Source organism: Hemicordylus capensis, chromosome 1 (genome assembly GCF_027244095.1).
Source record: "Hemicordylus capensis ecotype Gifberg chromosome 1, rHemCap1.1.pri, whole genome shotgun sequence".
Lineage (NCBI taxonomy): Eukaryota > Metazoa > Chordata > Lepidosauria > Squamata > Cordylidae > Hemicordylus > Hemicordylus capensis.
Genome location: NC_069657.1, coordinates 284510064 through 284527882, shown reverse-complemented (window position 1 = coordinate 284527882; position 17819 = coordinate 284510064).

Genomic DNA, 17819 nt, shown 5'->3' with positions numbered 1-17819 from the left:
TAACATGGATAGAATTATGTTATGAGCTCTTAGCACTGAACATAAAGCTTAGTGCTATTTGTCTCCATTATAAAATAACCAAATACAACTTCTTTTCAACCAGAACAATATAATGGGTAGCATTTGGGATTCGTTGAGATTTGAGCTAAAATTTCTTTTTGGCTTGTGTTTTCAGGGCCAAGTCTCTGTACCACAGAAAAGCTACAGATAACACCTGGCATAGCATAGAAGCTAATAATATGAACTAGGACATTCTTAATTCAAATGTTAATGGCCCACATGCTGTGCTGTGAGTGTGGAAGATACAGCATCCACCTGTGCTCTGTGTGTGTGTGTGTGTGTGTGTGTGTGTGTGTGTGTGTGTGTGTAAACCCACCACAGCAGGGCAACTCCATTCTGATTTAAAGTTGTGCCAGTTGAGTGATGTGATGCCCATTAAGCATTGTGTCACACAACTGCATTTGTGTCCTTTAAATTGGAGCCACAACACCACCAGTGTTTACACATACATAGCAGCATGAGCGAGTACTCAACCTCTCACATTTCACTGTGAGGTATGTGGGTCACTGAATTTGTGGTTGAACAATTTAGGTGAATTTAGATTAAAAAATTTCCTTTTCATCTTTATTAAGTGGCAACATAGCAGACAAGCCACTATATGAAGCCTTAGTCTCCCATCTGCGATATGGGAAAATAGAGGTGTGGCATTTTTGAGGCAGTGCATCTGTCCAACAGCATTCTCACCATGTTCAGTACAAATAGCGTAATTGCTACTTGATATCTGAGTGAAATGAAGGAGGCAATGGTTAGACCACTTCTTAAGAAGCCTTCTCTGGACCCCTTAGTGATGGATAGTTACAGGCCAGTCTCCAATCTCTTTTGGTTGGGCAAGGTGATTGAGAGAGTGGTGGCTTACCAGCTCAAGGAAGTTTTGGAGGAAGCTGATTATCTAGATCCATTTCAAACTGGCTTTAGAGCTGGCTATGGGGTTAAGACAGCCTTGGTTGGCCTGATGGATGACCTCTACCAGGGAATCGACAGAGGGAGTGTGACTCTGCTGGTTCTTCTGGATCTCTCAGAGGCATTGGATACCATCGACCATGGTATCCTTCTGGATTGCCTGGGGGAGTTGGGGATAGGGGGCACTGCTTTTCTGTGGTTCCACTCCTATCTCTCGGGTAGATTCCAGGTGGTGGAGCTTGGTGACAGTTGCTCCTCAAAATGGGAGCTGTTATATGGAGTCCCTCAGGGCTTCATTTTGTCACCAATGCTTTTTAATATCTATATGAAGCCTCTGGGTGAGGTCATCAGGAGATTTGGTGCAAGGTGTTATAAGTATGCTGATGACACCCAAATCTACTTCTCCTTTTCATCTTCATCATCAGGAAATGGCATTCATTCCCTAAATGAATTTTAGGGCTACCTTAGAGAGTGCCTTCTTTGGTATGATCTCCATTGCTCATTGATGTCATCTGGAGAAGTCCGTCTCCAGTTACCACCGATACATCTGGTGGCAACTCGGAACCAGGCCTTTTCTGTAGCTGCTCCTGGCCTATGGAATGCACTCCTAGCATATAGCCGCAGTTTAGGCTCACTGTTGGCCTTTAAAAGAGCCCTAAAAACTTACTTGTTTGGCCTGGCTTTCCAAGGTTTTTAAATTGTTTTCTAAATGTATTAATTAGTTTTAAATGGTTTTTAATTGTGTTTGAATTGTTTTTATATTGTTTTTAGCACTGTGTCTTAAATGGTGTGTGTTTTTATGTCTTTTTAAGTTTGTTGTACATTGCCCAGAGCCTTTGGATGGGGTGGTTTATAAATGCAATTAATTAATTAATTAATTAATTAATTAGATGCCTGCCTAGAGGCAGTAATGGGCTGGATGAGGGACAACAAATTGAAACTAAATCTAAGCAAGATGGAGGTGCTTATTGCAGGCGCTCAGAATTTGAGGGATGCAGTAGAGCTTCCTGCACTGGATGGGGTTGTACTCCCCCAGAAGGAGCAGATATGCAGCTTGGAAGTACTCCTGGACCCAGGCCTCACCCTGGTATCTCAGGTGGAGCCTATGGCCAGGAGTGCTTTCTATCAGCTTCAGGTGATTCTACAGCTGCATCCATTCCTTGAAGAGGATGACCTCAAAACAGTGGTGCATCAGCTGGTAGCCTCCAGGCTTGACCATTGCAATGTGCTCTATGTGGGGCTGTGTTTGTACATAGTTCAGAAACTTCAGTTAGTTCAAATGTGGCAGCCAGATTGGTCTCTGGGGCAACCCGGAGAGACCATATTATGCCTGTTTTGAAACAGTTGCACTGGCTGCCGATACGTTTCCGGGCAAAATACAAAGTGCTGGTTATTACTGTTAAAGCCCTGAACAGCTTAGGTCTGGGTTACCTTAGAGAGTGCCTTCTTCTACATGATCCCCACTGCATGTTAAGGTCATCTGAGGAGGTCCATCTTCAGGTACCTCTGGTATGTCTGGTACCAATTTAAAATCAATTAAATTGATTCTAATTGTTTTTATTTTAATGTAAACCACCCTGAGCCATTTTTGGAAGGGCGGTATAGAAATCAAGTAAACAAACAAACAAACAAATAAGCATAATTGTATTTTGGGATTCTAGAGTCAAGTTCTTTGAGATTCAGGGGTTGTGGTTTTGGCTGCACAGTTAATTATTTTGTGCTAAAGATTGGTACTGTTGCCATGGTGGTGTCTGATTCCTTCCAGTCTAAGTACAGAGTAGCCAGAGAACCAACGCTCACTATTACTAATTACTCAGCCAACAAATATACCTTTCATTTCTACCATGTGAGCAGCCAATTAAAACTGTGTGCCTGACATCATGCTAAAAACCATCAAACCCAGATGCAGGCAAAGCCCTTTTGGGAACTCCCTCTGGGAAAGATTCACAGGACTGCCACCAATGATCTCAACTGTCATAAAAGAGCAAGGAGAGAATGGTAGGTACCCTGGCATGAGATTCTTGGGGCTTTTCCATTTTTAATTCATGTTTGGGAGAGAGAGTTCTCAAAATCCGGGGTAGGCTTCCCTATGAAAGGTTGCTGGATATGTGGGAGCTCCTCCTGAACCCCATAACTGCAACTGAAATGTTTTGTAGCACTCCAACTTGGCTTATTTATCAAGTGATATACTTGCAGGTTACAATGGTGCCAAAATCGCAGTACTGTATATTATATCTTCCTCCTCTGCACAGTAATGTTTAGGAATACTTATTGCATGATTCTGCATGTTGTGAGTTGTCCACCCATTACAGTGGATGGAAACCACTGACATGGAGCAGAGCAGGAAAACTACCTGAGAATGCAGTGTCATGTTGTCCGTACTCCTAAACATTACTGAAGGGAAGAGATGGCCTTGCCTTTGAGATGCTGTTTTGGGCAGCTTCTCTATCAAAACTGCAATGTGTAAACTGCTGTAAGAGCTCATCTATACAACCAACAGGATCATGGGTACAGCCCTTGAACACTGTTGGGAGGGAGACTGCATGTTCTAATGCTCCTCATGCAAAATAAAATAAAGTGATCAAGGTCCTCAATCATAGACAACGAACACATGAGAATGGTTGGGCTAGAATTCCTCTCCTTGACATATTCAGTTCCTTTTTTTGTTTAATAGGCTAAGGGTCAAGCATGTAATCCTCCACTTGCAATCTGTTGTACAGTCAACCAACCAGTCAGCCAATCAGTCCTTCTGCAGTACGGACTTGTACAAGGAAGGCTCTACCACCCTGCTTCTTGTCTCCACCTTCTTCACCTCAGAAGGTGGCAGCCCAGTGTGGAGACTCAGTGCAGGGAAATATTCATTCATTCATTCAGACAGACAGACATTACCATTATATAATAGAATTCATTCCCACACCCCACTGCCAAAAAAACACAACACCCCAAATCAAACAACATCCCACAACCCCAAAGCCAACAACTAAATTACATGCTCATTTATGTTATTCTACTGCTCCTGATAATACTTGTGATACTGCACAGACCCTCTTGCCCTACCACCTCCCCAAGGCCTGCACAAATGGTGGCCTATCCAGTTAAGTACAGCCCCTAAGCTACGTATGAGGCCCACCAGGGGCTCAGTGATTCCCATATCTTTGCCACCTGCCTAGAACTGCAAAAACTGGGGAAGGCTGTCAGGCACCTGGAGACGTAGCTGGAGGGCTGCATTTGGCTCAGTAGGTCACACACGGTGTGTGCCTGATCGATACAGTGAGTATGGCTGGGAGGATGTCATATAGAACCACTGCAGTGAAATTTGAGCTGGTCATATGGTACTTTGCTTTATACAATAGGGGACTCTTTTTCAGACTGGTTATATGCCTTTGCTATGACCCCTTTGGCCTAGCCTGCTCGACATAAAGAAGCTCCCAGGCTCTTGTGAATGGGACCCTCTGTGTCTTTCTCCCTGCAAGGATTTGTGCCTCATTTTATCGCTCTACTCATGCAGTTGTAAGACTGAGGAAATCTGAGCTGCAGTGCTGCTAAGAGGTTCTGTTGAGAGTTCAGTTTAATGAAGGGCAAACTAAGATTTGTCCAACAAAGCTCCTTTTTTTTCCCAGGCTCCCAAGACAAAGTTCTCTATATTTCTCTTCTTAACCTTCTCATAAGCATTTAGCACACAAGGCCTTATAATAACAGGGGTTTAGAATCTTACTAATATCTAAGAAAGATTTAGGAACTGACCTTCCTATGAGTGCTTTTCCTTTTCCTTGAGATTCATGGAACAACTTTGTACGTTAGTTAGAAGACCTGATTGCAAATGAAGAAGAAGCTGTATTGTTAGGTGTGTGTATGTGTTTTTTTAGTGTTCTCTCCTAACTTTTCAAAACTTCCTTCTTAGTAAATTTCAGATGGTCTCTAGTCACAAAGCCCCAAGACAGGGCACCACAGAGATATGGATACTTAAGGGTAAGATAGGAGCTCAGGTTCAGGCATTATGTCTGAGTACGGGCAGTGGGGGCGTGGACAGGAGCGCACCAGCTAGCCACCTACATCCCAAGCACCAATGCACCTGTACCCATGACTTTCACACCGTACTGGCTATGTTCCTGGGCCACCATGCATTCAGTGCTTGTCTTCAGAGGGCAGTGCCAACCACAGGGAAGGCTCCTCTATAGCAGGGCTGCACAACTTCAACTCTGCCGCTGTTGCACTACAATTTTTGAACTACAACTCTCATCATCCCTGACTATTGATCGCTGTGACTGGGGATTATGGGAGTTGTAGTCCAACAACAGCTGGAGGACCATTGTGCAGCCCTGCTCAATAGGATAGTTGATGATCCCCAAGGTTCCTCAACATGTGCAGAACTCTCCTTGCATTTGACACTGTTCTCTACAGACAAGCATCAAACACACAGAGGTCTGATATGTGGCCAGCGAGCATATTGGTGTGGAGCATGGCTAGCAAGTGTGTTACCTTTGCAATACATAATGCTTGCCCAGGGCTAAGGATTCAGTGGAATGAGTCTTCAAATGGAAATCCCATGCTGCACACTTGTATCAGTGTGGGGCATGGGAATAGAACAGCAAGCGAGGATCCAAAGAGCTGCATTACATGCTCCAAGGAATCCCCCTGCTTGAAGAACAGACCCCTATTCTATACGTGAAACTGCACTTCTATATGTGAAACTGCCTGTGGGCCTCTCAGAGGCATCTGGTGGGCCACCGTGTGAAATAGGATGATGGACTAGATAGGCCTTGGGCCTGATTCAGCAGGGCTCTTCTTATGGTCTAATGAGACAGGAGGACTTCCCCTGGCAACTACCCATGCCTCTCTAAAGGAAGGCCCCCTCGCAATTGAAGACTCCTGCCTTGAAATTAAAAGCAAAATAATGCAGTATGGGGCTGTTTTTTTAAATCCCTGCTGTAAATTACTGCTGACATAGCTGTTGCACATGTCAGAGTGAAGTGTTTGTTTTGCTTACTTGCTCAAAGCACAGGTAAAAAAATGTTCTGTGAAGTTCATGCCACAAATATATTCTGTTATTATCTTTAGTCAACATTTAGTAATACGTTTCCAGTGGCAATGGAACTCCCATTATGAACAGGAATTGTGTACCTAAATATCTCCCCCTCCCCCCCACACACACTTGCATTAACTCCCAAGCTGATAAAGTGTTTTCAATTACAGCACCCTCGTCGCAAAGAAAGACATGTGCATATGAAAAATGTATGTTTTGATTGTGTCACAGGGAAGCTGAACATTACATTGCATTACATGGCTTGTAATAAAATTGAGGATGAGCGATGTGAATACTAGAATGCGGACAATGTAGAAGACTAGTGTTCATTATTGCAGCATCTGCTGGTGCTGCTATAAATAAAGGCCTTTCTCCATTTCCCCATTATGAACTGCTAATTTCATGAATTTATAACATGAGCTAGAAAACTCATTCATGGCTGATGTTTTGAATATGTTGTCTAAAGAGTGGAACAGCCCCAGAAAAAGGGGCTGCACCAAAAGCTAGAAGGAAAGCAGCAGACAAAGACCGGAGGTGCAGAAATTATTTAATAAATAATTCCTGGTGTATTTTGCTAACCTTAACCAGGACATAACTTTGTTCAACAGTTAGAGACATACAGGGTGCGAGTCCAGTTCTCAGTTCCTGGGGTGTGAAGACTCTTGGCAGACATGTCATTCGAACCTGTCAAAGTCTGGTTTCTGAGCCTTCTGCCTAATATCCACTCAACATTCTCCATCCAGCTTCAAATGTAGGTTAAAAATGGCAGAGACTAAGCCGGGTCTCATGATCAGTGAGACCCAGTTTGTGCAGCAGAGTGGGGAGAGCGGGCTAAGCCTGCTCTCCCCGCACACGAGCAAGCGGGAGCCCTGGGCGGCCGGATCAGCTGCCCACACCGTGATGGAGCCAGTGGGGGCTGGGGAGAACGGGGGCCGATCGGCCCCTGGAAGCTCCAGCATGCCCTGCTCGAGTGCGCAGGGCATGTTGGCGAGACCCCCAGAGCCAGGAGGCACCTTTTCACCTCCCCTCCGGGGGTCTCCTCCTGAGTAGCAGAGGAGGGAGGAGGAATACTTCCTGACACATTCCTCCCCCTCCCCTTCTGGAGAGGGAGCCCAAGTGTCACATGCAAGAGAACCAGGGATACAAAAGGGTTCTAACCTCACTCTAATTCAGCTTCCGTTGCCCTCAGTGATGTCATCACACTCACTAGATGATTCTATTGGCTGGGTTGTACAGGAGAGATCAGAAGAAATAAATGGCACTGAAGCAGCAGCAGCTTGGGGAAACAGATTGTGAACAGCTGCAGACAGTGTCCCCCCCATCCAGAATGGGGGGGAGGGGTTGGAAGAAACTACTTTACCCCCTCAATTCTGCGGTGTTTATAGGCGAACATTCAGTATAGCCCTAGTACTGATAGATCTGTCATAGTTTTTAAAAATGAGAATTTATATCAAAGAATAATTATTGGTTCAATGGCAGTTTGCCATTGGGCCGAGGAGAAGTGGCCGCCGCCAAGCTGGCCTGCCGAGAAGTGGCCACTGAGGGCGAACTAGGGACGCAGATGATCGGTGCCAGGTCAGCTTGTTACTAATATTTCTGTTGCATCTTTTATTTATATGTGAAATACTGTACTTCCTCTTCTATGTTCCAGTACCTGCTGAAAGTAAAGGTATTTATGCTGGCCTCTGACCATAATAAAGGATTGATTGAAAGTAAAGGTAAAGGTAAAGTGTGCCGTTGAGTCGATGTCGACTCCTGGCGACCAAAGAGCCCTGTGGTTGTCTTTGGTAGAATACAGGAGGGGTTTACCATTGCCTCCTCCCATGCAGTGTGAGGTGATGCCTGCTGAAAGTCAACACATTCCAAAGCATTGTTTTTCCTTGAGTGAGCAAAAGAATGCCCAGACTGTATACAGAGTTACCATGTAATATTAAGACTATTGTAAGTAATTTGACTGTGTAAAGAGGTTATTTCATACTTTGCAGATCAGGAGCCATAGGGGCTCTTCTCATGATCTGCAAAAATCGGGCTAGGCTTTCCTAGCCCAATTTTTTGAGATCGTAAGAATCACCAGGCTCGGCTGCAAGCCCGGTGGTTCTAGAGCGGGTAACCCGCTCAAGAACCCCTGCCCTAAAACCAGGTTTGCGGAGCCAGTGCTCCGCAAACCTGGTTTTCTAGATCGTGCGGCTATTCTCACAATCTGCAAAAATCGGACTAGGATAGCCTAGCCCGATTTTTACAGATCATAAGAACCACCAGACTTGGCTGCGAGGCCAGTGGTTCTAGAGCGGGTAACCCGCTCAAGAACCCCTCCCCTAAGAACAGGTTTGCGGAGTGAGCGCTCCGCAAGCCTGGTTATCTAGACCGTGAGTAGCCACGGCGCAGCTTCGCGCTGTGCCTACTCACAAGGAGACCCCGGGTGGGGAAGCAAAAAGCCGACTCCCGGCTCCACGGATCTCGCCAGCATGCCCTGCGCGCTCGTGCAGGGCATGCTAGAGCTTGCAGGAGCCGATTTGCTCCTGCTTCTCTCAGTCCCCGCCGGCTCCGTCACGGAGCCGGCAATCGTGTGGGCGGCCAATCCGGCCGCCCAGGGGTCCCTCCCCGCTCACTGCCCCAAACCAGGTCTCACTGATCGTGAGACCCAGCTGCGTGAGTAGCCGCGGCATGGCTTCGCGCTGTGCCTACTCACAAGGAGACCCCTAGAGGAGAGGCGAAAAGCTGCCTGCGCACTCGTGCAGGGCATGCGAAGCTTGCAGGGGCCAATTTGCCCCTGCTCCCCCAGCCCCTACCAGCTCCGTCACAGAGCTGGCAATCTTGGGGCGGCCCATCCGGCCACCCAGGGCTCCCTCCCCACTCACTGCCCAAACCAGGTCTCACCGATCGTGAGACCCAGCTCATAGTATCCACATGGGGCATAGCCTCAATTTCAAGAACATGCCCCAAATTCAAGAGTGTTGGTATAAAGCAGCAGCCAGGGCTGCTGGGCATAATAGCCATATGGAATAAACTACAAGTATGCCTGTCAGCTTTGCCAATGAGGTGGGGGGCAGGGGAGATTAAGTCCAGCCCACCTTCTCTCCTGAAGAACAGCTTGGTACAATTTTAGTTTATCTGACAGAGTGACATGCACACAGCCCTGCCTGATAGATTGGACTAGGGGTTCATATATCACATTCATTTGCATATGGAAGCCTCTTTCAACACACATACTGTATTTATCTGAATCGAAGACTAGGGCTTTTTCCACATTCTTTAATGCTAGGAATTGGAGGGTCATCTTACATTCAGAGTCCTCTTCCTTTGTGGTAAATTGGGTAAACCTATATTTAAACCATATTTTAAAGGGGTCATCTTAAATTCACTGCTGTCTTCATAGGAACATAGGAAGCTGCCATATGCCAATTCAGACCATTGGTCTATCTAGCTCAGTATTGTCTTCACAGACTGGTAGTGGCAGAGGCGTAACTATAGGGGGGGCAGGGGGGGGCACGTGCCCCGGGCGCCATCTTTTCTGGTCACATGGGGGGCGCCGACATGACAATTTTTAAAAAATTTTTTTTAATTTTTTGTTAATACAAATGTTTCCTGCTCAGTGCAGCAGTGCTGCAGCAGTCAAGGGAGCAAGTAGGCAGCCCATCCCCCACGAGCGGTCCCTTCCGCGCCGCCCGTGCCCCCCCCCCATTGCTTTGCTGGCGCCTGGCGGCCAGTCAGTGGCCTGGCTTGGCGGCGGCGGCAGGCGCTTGTGAGGAAAAATCTAAGTATAATGTAGCATGTTGTGGCGCGGGGGGGCGCCATTTCAGTGCTTGCCCCGGGCGCCATTTCCCCTAGTTACGCCTCTGGGTAGTGGCTTCTCCAAGGTTGCAGGCAGGAATCTCTCTCAGCCCTATCTTGGAGATGCCAGGGAGGGAACTTGGAACCTAGATGGTCTTCCCAGAGTGACTCCATCCCCTGAGGGGAATATCTTCCAGTGCTCACACTTCTAGTCTCCCGTTCATATGCAGCCAGGGCAGACCCTGCTTAGCTAAGGGGACAAGTCATGCTTGCTACCACAAGACCAGCTTTGGTTAATACAGGGATGGCCCCTGGGCAGACTGCCACATAGATGTACATATTGACTGGACAATGTTGTCCACAGCATGAATTGTTGGGCAGCACTTAGGTCTAGTTATTATGAACACTAGATGAGATGATAAACCTCAGAGTCTTCAGAGTTCAGATTAGGTCTTCCCTGAGGGAGGACTCCCTCATGAAAGAGACATGCCTGTCAGCCTACATATATAAAAATCAACACATATCAACACATATAACCCCTCCCCCCCCACAGAACTCCTACACATATAAAACTAGCATGTCAGGAAGATAGTGAGTTAGAACCTCTTTCCTTAATACCTAGTCTTTTATGAGCAAGGCACTTTTCTTCCTTATAACCCCCCACTGGGCTCATGTGCCAGTGTAAGTGCAAACATTTCCAGCCAGAGACCAGAAAGATTTCAGAGTGAATTCGGAAGCCAGAAGCAAATCAGAGAGAATTAAGGGAAGAGTAGCCCCATTATTTGGAATGTTCTATTGTAAATACCAGCATCAATTATATTTTAGAACAGTGTAATAAAAATGTGTCAGAAAGACATATGACAGTAGGTAAAAACAAGTTCAAAAGATTCTCTGTTCGACAAATATTTGATCTGGTTTGCATACTTTTTGTGAGATAATGGTGTATTTGCCCATTAGACATTTATAGCTTCTCAGTAATGTTTATGGCTCACCTAAATTTGTAGCTGAGTACTCTTGTAAATGCAGGTGGTCACCATCTGAGATGCAACTGCTTTTTCTGAGGGCTTTCAGACCATTCATTTAGCTCTGATAATAACATAAGAACAGCCCTGCTGGATCAGGCCCAGGGCCTATCTAGTCCAGCACAGTGGCCCACCAGATGCCTCAGGGAAGCCCAAAGGCAACAGCTGAGGGCATGCCCTCTTTCTTGTTGTTGCTCCCCCTACAGCTGGTATTTCAAGGCATCTTGTCTTTGAGGCTGGAGATGGCCTATAGCCACTGGGCTAGAAGCTATTGATAGACCAGTCCTTCATGAATTTGTCTAAGCCTCTTTTAAAGCCATTCAAGCTAGTGCAGTGGCCCAGCACTACACCCCATGGCAGAGAATTCCATAGATTAATTATGTGCAGTGTGAAAAATTTGTCGTGCCTGAATTTCCCAGCCTTCAGTTTCATGGGATGGCCCCTGGTTCTAGTGTTGTGAGAAGGGGGAGAAATTGTCTCCCTCTCCACTCTCTGTACTCCATGCATAATTTTATACACCTCTATCATGTCTCCCTTTAGTCTTTTCCTAACTAAAGAGCCCCAGATGCTGTAGCCTTGCCTCATAAGTGGGGCTGTGCAGAACTGGTTCCAATTGAACTGGGTTCAATTTGAACTGGCCTGGTTCAAACCCGAACTGAACTAGCCTCAAAAAATGGTGGCCGATCTGAGTTTGAACTGGGCCCAGTCTGTTATGGACCAGTTCGACCCGATTTGACCCAGTTCAACAGGCTATACTTGTAAAGGGGAATCCGGCAGAGCCAGCAGGTGCTGGGGGGAGCGGGGGCCATTCAGCCCCCGGAAGCTCCAGCATGCCCTGCGTGAGTGTGCATGGCATGCTGGAGAGACCCCCGAACTGGGAGGTGGCTTTTCGCCTCTCCTCCGGGGGTCTCCTCATGAGTGGCTGCAGCGCGGAGCCATGCCACAGCAACTCACAATCAGAAAAACCGGGTTTGTGGAGCGCTTGCTCTGCAAACCCGGTTTTAGCACTGGGTTACTTAAGCGGGTGACCCGCTTAGGAACCACAGGGCTTGCAGCCGAGCCCAGTGGTTCTCACGATGGGAGAAAATCGGGCTAGCCTCCGCTAGCCCAATTGTCTCCCATCGTGTGAATAGCCTCAGTGAGTGTCATGGCTGAATGGGTATTTGAACCTGGGTCTTCCCAGTCCTAGTCTAACCACTACACCACACTGGCTCTCACTTTCTTTAATAAATCATAGCACTTCTAGTACTTCTCTGGTATCAACTGTGGCAAAATGGGCAGAGCATTGAACTTAAACTGGGGGACGCCCTGATCAGCCATAAAGCTCACTGGGTTAGTTTGAGCCAATCACTGTGCAATGGCTAGTGATGATACTGAACTTGTCCATATGATAGGCATGATCCATATAGCGAGTTGCTGTACATGGTATTGCTACTGCATGGAGTAGCCACCATGTGGAAGCTTTTTCAAGTGGATTCCATGTGGCTGCCATGACATCTAGGTAGGACTCCAGATTTATGAATGATGCTTGTTCCAGACAGACTCCCTGTTTTCAAGCTTGATTTAGCTGCATGGATATATTGAAGGTCCATTTTTAATATTAACATGCCGGGCTTTGCCATGTATCTAAGTCAAGGCCAAGCAAATAATACCCATATATTTAACAAGAAGGTGGGGGAAAGTTCCTGCCTTGTAAATTACAAGCTTTAAACAATGTGGGCGGGGGTGTGGAGGGGAGGGAGCCATTTAAGGAGAAAGTGCTTACTGTCACAACTGCAGCATATAGCACAAATGCACTGCTGTAATATGAATGGTTGTAGATCTTTTTGAATTACAGCACGATGTAGCAATAAAACCAGTTGTAAATTTTGATGGTAATGGTGAAGGATAACTGCTATGAATCTTACACACTAACACAACAATTAGCATGAAAGAGGCTTCTGGCCGACCAACTTTGCTCCTGTACCTTTAATTTGTTCAAAAACAAAATCAAACGATAAACCAAAAGGAGTATATATGCATGTATTCATATGTAATGAAATCATGTTGCCTTTAATTACATTGCTGAAACGTTTATCTGCTGGCTGGAAAATGCAGTTTTGTCTTTACAAAAACTGTGAGCAACAATGCTTTCTCTTTCCCTGCACTCAAGAGAACACACAAGACCCCATTCAGTTCAATGTTCAGGATACATGAAATGGATGTGTGTGTGTGTATGTGTGTGTGTGTACACACATACACACACACACACTCACACTCACTCATATTCAAGTATTTTAGGTACTGACTTTAAGTGTAAAATTGCTTTTAGCAGGACCGGTAGTAGAGAAATAATTTGCTCGTATTCAAGCATAATGAAAGCTATGAGATAGAAAGAAATGTAAGCCTTTTTAGAAGGTTTTTGGTATGCATGCTTATTTTGTTCGAGTCCTTCAAAGGATTTCTTTGCCATGAATTCTTTGCCATGAATAAAGGGGTAAATGATTAAATTTGCTTCACTGAATTGAACTTACACTGCTTCCTGCTGGGTGCTGGTTAGCATTTATGGAACACCACCTGGAGACCAGCTGCTCTTTTCTTCCACTCTTGCATATCATTACATTTCTGCAGCTATATGACACGCGGGAGGAAATGTTGACTTGTAAGGCTGTCCTGCTCTGTGCTCTCAAATGTGGAAATGCAGCAAAAGGACTTCACTCAAGAAGCAGCAGCACTGGATGTCCTGTTCCCTTCTCTCCTCATCCCACAGCAAACAATGATAGGAACAGAACAGGAATATCCTTTTTATCCCTCCCAAAGCCTAGGCTAGGGGCCATTTAGCAATATTGGGCAATTTGAAGTTTACTTCTTCATTATGGGGCTTCTCACAGAAAGACAGCCTGAGCCTCAATTACATATGCCAATGGAAGCCCCTTGGACTGCATTGTATGTCCCAGCTGGCAGAATTGCTTGTGAATAGGGTTGTGTGCTGTCCTTTGTGCTATCTTGAACAGTTAATGCCTGCATTGTAGCCTTGCCTGTTTACTGTCCTTATTTGCAGAATGTCTCTGTTTGAAAGTGGGGGGCAATCATCCCTAATCTTACCTTGTGCACTTGGATGGTGCTGCAGTGGTTTGAATGCCCTGAGCACCTATCCGCTTCTTTATTGTTTACCTAGATTAACTCTGACATTGCTCTGGTACATGGTAGTCCCGTGTGACCATTAAGAAGTCTGAATGCAGCTGCTCAAGGCACAAAGTGAGAACCCAGATGGGGAGGAAAGAGGTGAGGTGGTAGAATCAGTGAAGGACAGCTGGGCTGCAACAGGAGCAAGAAGCAGCAGCAGGAGAACTATGGACGGGAGCCTCACTTGCTTCCCGCCCTGATTCTGATCCTTTTAATAGTTGTATAGATGTGGAAATTGCATGGGCATTGGCATCATTAAAAAGTCATCTTCTTGTCGGGATCACCTAGTGTATGGGATGACAACATGACAACTGGTAGCAAATTTGAGTTGGCTACATACTGATGTCACAGAGGACAAATGAAGCAGCATTGCCTCCTCTCAACAGATGAACATTTTCCTCCTGTTTTGCTGTGGTGCCAACAGAATTAATTGAAAGGGGCAGTGTGGTTTTCACTGCTGTTGCTCAGCCCTACCAAAATCCCATCTTCTTTCTAGTCTTGCACATACAGGAGTCTTAATATTAAAGGTCTGGCACGTTCATTCGAATGGGAGGATGTACAGAGTTCAGGCAGAGTGTTCAGCCAGTGATACTCCACAACTTCCATTGAGCACGGCTTGATGTGGAGGGAGAATGAAACATGACAAATGGCATGACATTCTTGCAGATACAGTGCAAAATAGAACCACAATAAATTTGGTGGAAAATTCACAACTGAATTCTCCTAACTTTCATTAATTTGCAAAAACAGTTGGACGTATGTTATACCAGTTCAGAATTGTTTTTCAGGTTTCCCAGCTGTAAATACTATAGAATTTAGGATCATCAGTAAGAATTAAGATTGAAGGGTTAAAAGTATTCCTCAAAGCTCAAAATCAAAAGCAAAATTTGAAAATGTTGAACATTTTCTCAAAGGCTAAATTTAATTCTGAAAGGTTGCCAGATTCCCAATATGTACACAACTGTAAACAACTTATGCACATTTGTGGGGGGGGGCAGGTTCCCTCTGAATGGGAGAGCACATGCTTTTTATGCAGAAGGTTCTAGGTTTGATCACTGGTATAGCCACCTAATGGCACAGCGGGGAAATGACTTGATTATCAGGCCATAGGTTGCCAGTTTGAATCCCTGCTGGTATGCTTCCCAGACTATGGGAAACACTTATATCAGGCAGCAGCAATATAGGAAGATGCTGAAAGGCATCATCTCATGCTGCATGGGAGGAGGCAATGGTAAACCCCTCCTGTATTCTACCAAAGACTACCACCAGTCTCTGTGGTTGCCAGGAGTCGAAACCGACTTGATGGCACACTCTACCTTTACCTTTATATCCAGGTATGGCTCAGGGGAGAAACCTAGGCCAGAAGAGTCACTGCTGGTCAGTGCACACAGTACTAACCTATATGGACCGATGGTCTGACTTAGGATAAAGCAGCTTCATATCTTCCTGTGGACTTTAGCATGGGACTGTATCAGTCACACATTAATTGACATTATTTGACAACTGCATAGCACTTGACCAGAAAATTCTGAGCACCTCGGGGACCACCACTTGTGGCAGCTGGTAGAACAGGATGTGGTTAACAGCCAGGGAAGAGCTGTTGCCCAATGCACCCTAATATTTAAAAGCCAATCCTGCTTTTGAGATTCAACAAGAAGAAGAGGGGTTAGAAACCATTTTACACACGTGAAGATGTGTGAGTTAAGAATGGCTCAACAGAGTATAGTTCTGTTTGCAGTTAATTGATGCACATGGAAAAGCAAAGAGGCAAAGTGTAGCTGATGTGCTTCTGCCAAAGGAATTAATGGCTTATCATGTGTTTGGAAAATGGGAGCATGGATAAAGGGTAAAGGAGGAAAATGTCAGGAACAAGTGTACTAAAACCATGCCAGGACTGCATGACACACAATGCTGCACTTATATATTAATGCTTGTGGTTTTTTTCTTTATCCCAGCTGCATCCTCAGAAATTCTCAGAGTTCAGCTATGGGACACTCTGTCTGTAACAACGCAGCTACTCCCCAGCCTGTGCTGCATTATTGGTGCTTAAAGCCATTCAGTATATCTTGCTGTGATGCACAGGACTGTGGAGCATTCTCTTATCATCTTTGCTCTCTGCTAGCCTTACTGGCCCTAGATCCTTGCTGATCAAGTGAAGAATTCCCTTTAGTTCTTTCAGAGCAGCCGTTGTTCTTCCTCTCAGTTTTTTGTTTTTTTTTAGCAGAAGGAGGAGGCCTCAGATTCTGGGCATATCTGTTCCACAGACTGGTTTGGTCATCAACCCTTCTCTGTGAGTTAAGTCTGGGAACTGTGGTTTTGTAAGGGGTGCAGTTTGGGATCTCTGATGACAACAATTATTTATACACCACTTTTCAACAAAAAGTTCCCAAAGCAGTTTTCATAGATATAAATAAATAAGTAAATAGATAAATAAATAAATAATCCTGAGGAGAATCCTGAGGAGACTATAATTGCCAGGATTCTTTAGGACAAGCCATTACATCTAAACGGATAGAAAAACAATGTATACTGCAAAGCAATTTGTGGAGTAGACACGCCATACGTTGCCTCCACTAATGGTAGCTTGCCAAGCAGTTACCATTCAGTCTCTGATGGAGAATCCAGTTCAGCTGATGGGCAACACCAGGAGCATTTTTAGGACAGAGCTAGCTGTTCATGTTGCTTTTATGTGCATCTTTGTTCAGCTCAAGGGTAGCAGCTATAATGCGCAGTGCAACATGGAGCACTGGTGGCTGGCAGGATGGGCTGTGGCTCTACGCATGGCGCTCTCTCAAGTGTGATACCCCCCTCCCATTCAACAACTTCACTCTGAGTTCCAGTTTCACATCTCTTGTTTTGGACTGCTCCATTTTGATAAAGCTACTCTAGATCAAATAAATTGAGGACTGAAACCTGGCAGCCCTATCCATAGTCCATTTAAACCAGGCCTGCTCAACTTAGGCCCCCCAGATGTTTTTGGACTACAACTCCCACAATCCCCAGCCACAGTGGCCAACATCTGCAGGAGGGCCGAAGTTGAGCAGCCCTGATATAAACCAATGCACCATGCTCTGTTTGAATGCATTTCACCTAAGTGGTGTCAATGGGCCTGAGGCCTGTTTATTTTGACACTGGAATAACTGCTGTAGAAAAAGCCTCTGTGTGCTCCTTTCTAGCCCATAGCCAGTTAGCCATGTGTATCTGCCACCATATGCAGGACAGGATTATTTGGGGTGGTTTCAGGGGCGTAGCTATAATTGGGCGAACGGGTTCAAAGAACCCGAGCCGTGCCCAATCAGGAGCCGCCATTTGTGGCCCTGACACGCCCCCCGTGTCTGACGTCAGACGCAGGGGCGGTAGTTTAGCTCTCGAGCGGGGGCCGTGCGGCCCCTTCAGGAGCTAAACAAAGGCTGGCGCTGCATTCGCAGCACCAGCCAAGAGCGGCTCTTCCCTGCAAAGGCAGGGAAGAGTTGCTCCTGGCTGGCACTGTGAACACAGCGCCAGCCTAACTAGCTCCTGAAGGGGCCGCATGGCCCCTTCAGGATCTAAGACTGGTGCTGTGTTCGCAACGCAGCCGAGAAGCGGCTCTTCCCTGCAGGGAAGAGCCGCTCCTGGGCTGCACTGTGAACGCAGCACCAGCCTTTGTTTAACTGCCGAAGGGGACGCATGGCCCCTTCAGCAGTTAAACTGCTTCTCCCAAACAGAGCTTCAAGGCTCTGTTCGGGAGCCAGACCACGCCCCCCTCGCGTCTGATGTAAGATGTGGGGGGCGTGGCTATCCCCTGCGTCTGACATCAGACACAGGGTGTGGGGCTATCGGGGCACCCACCGCGGCCACACACAGGCCACTGGCGGGCTAGCTATGCCCCTGGGTGGTTT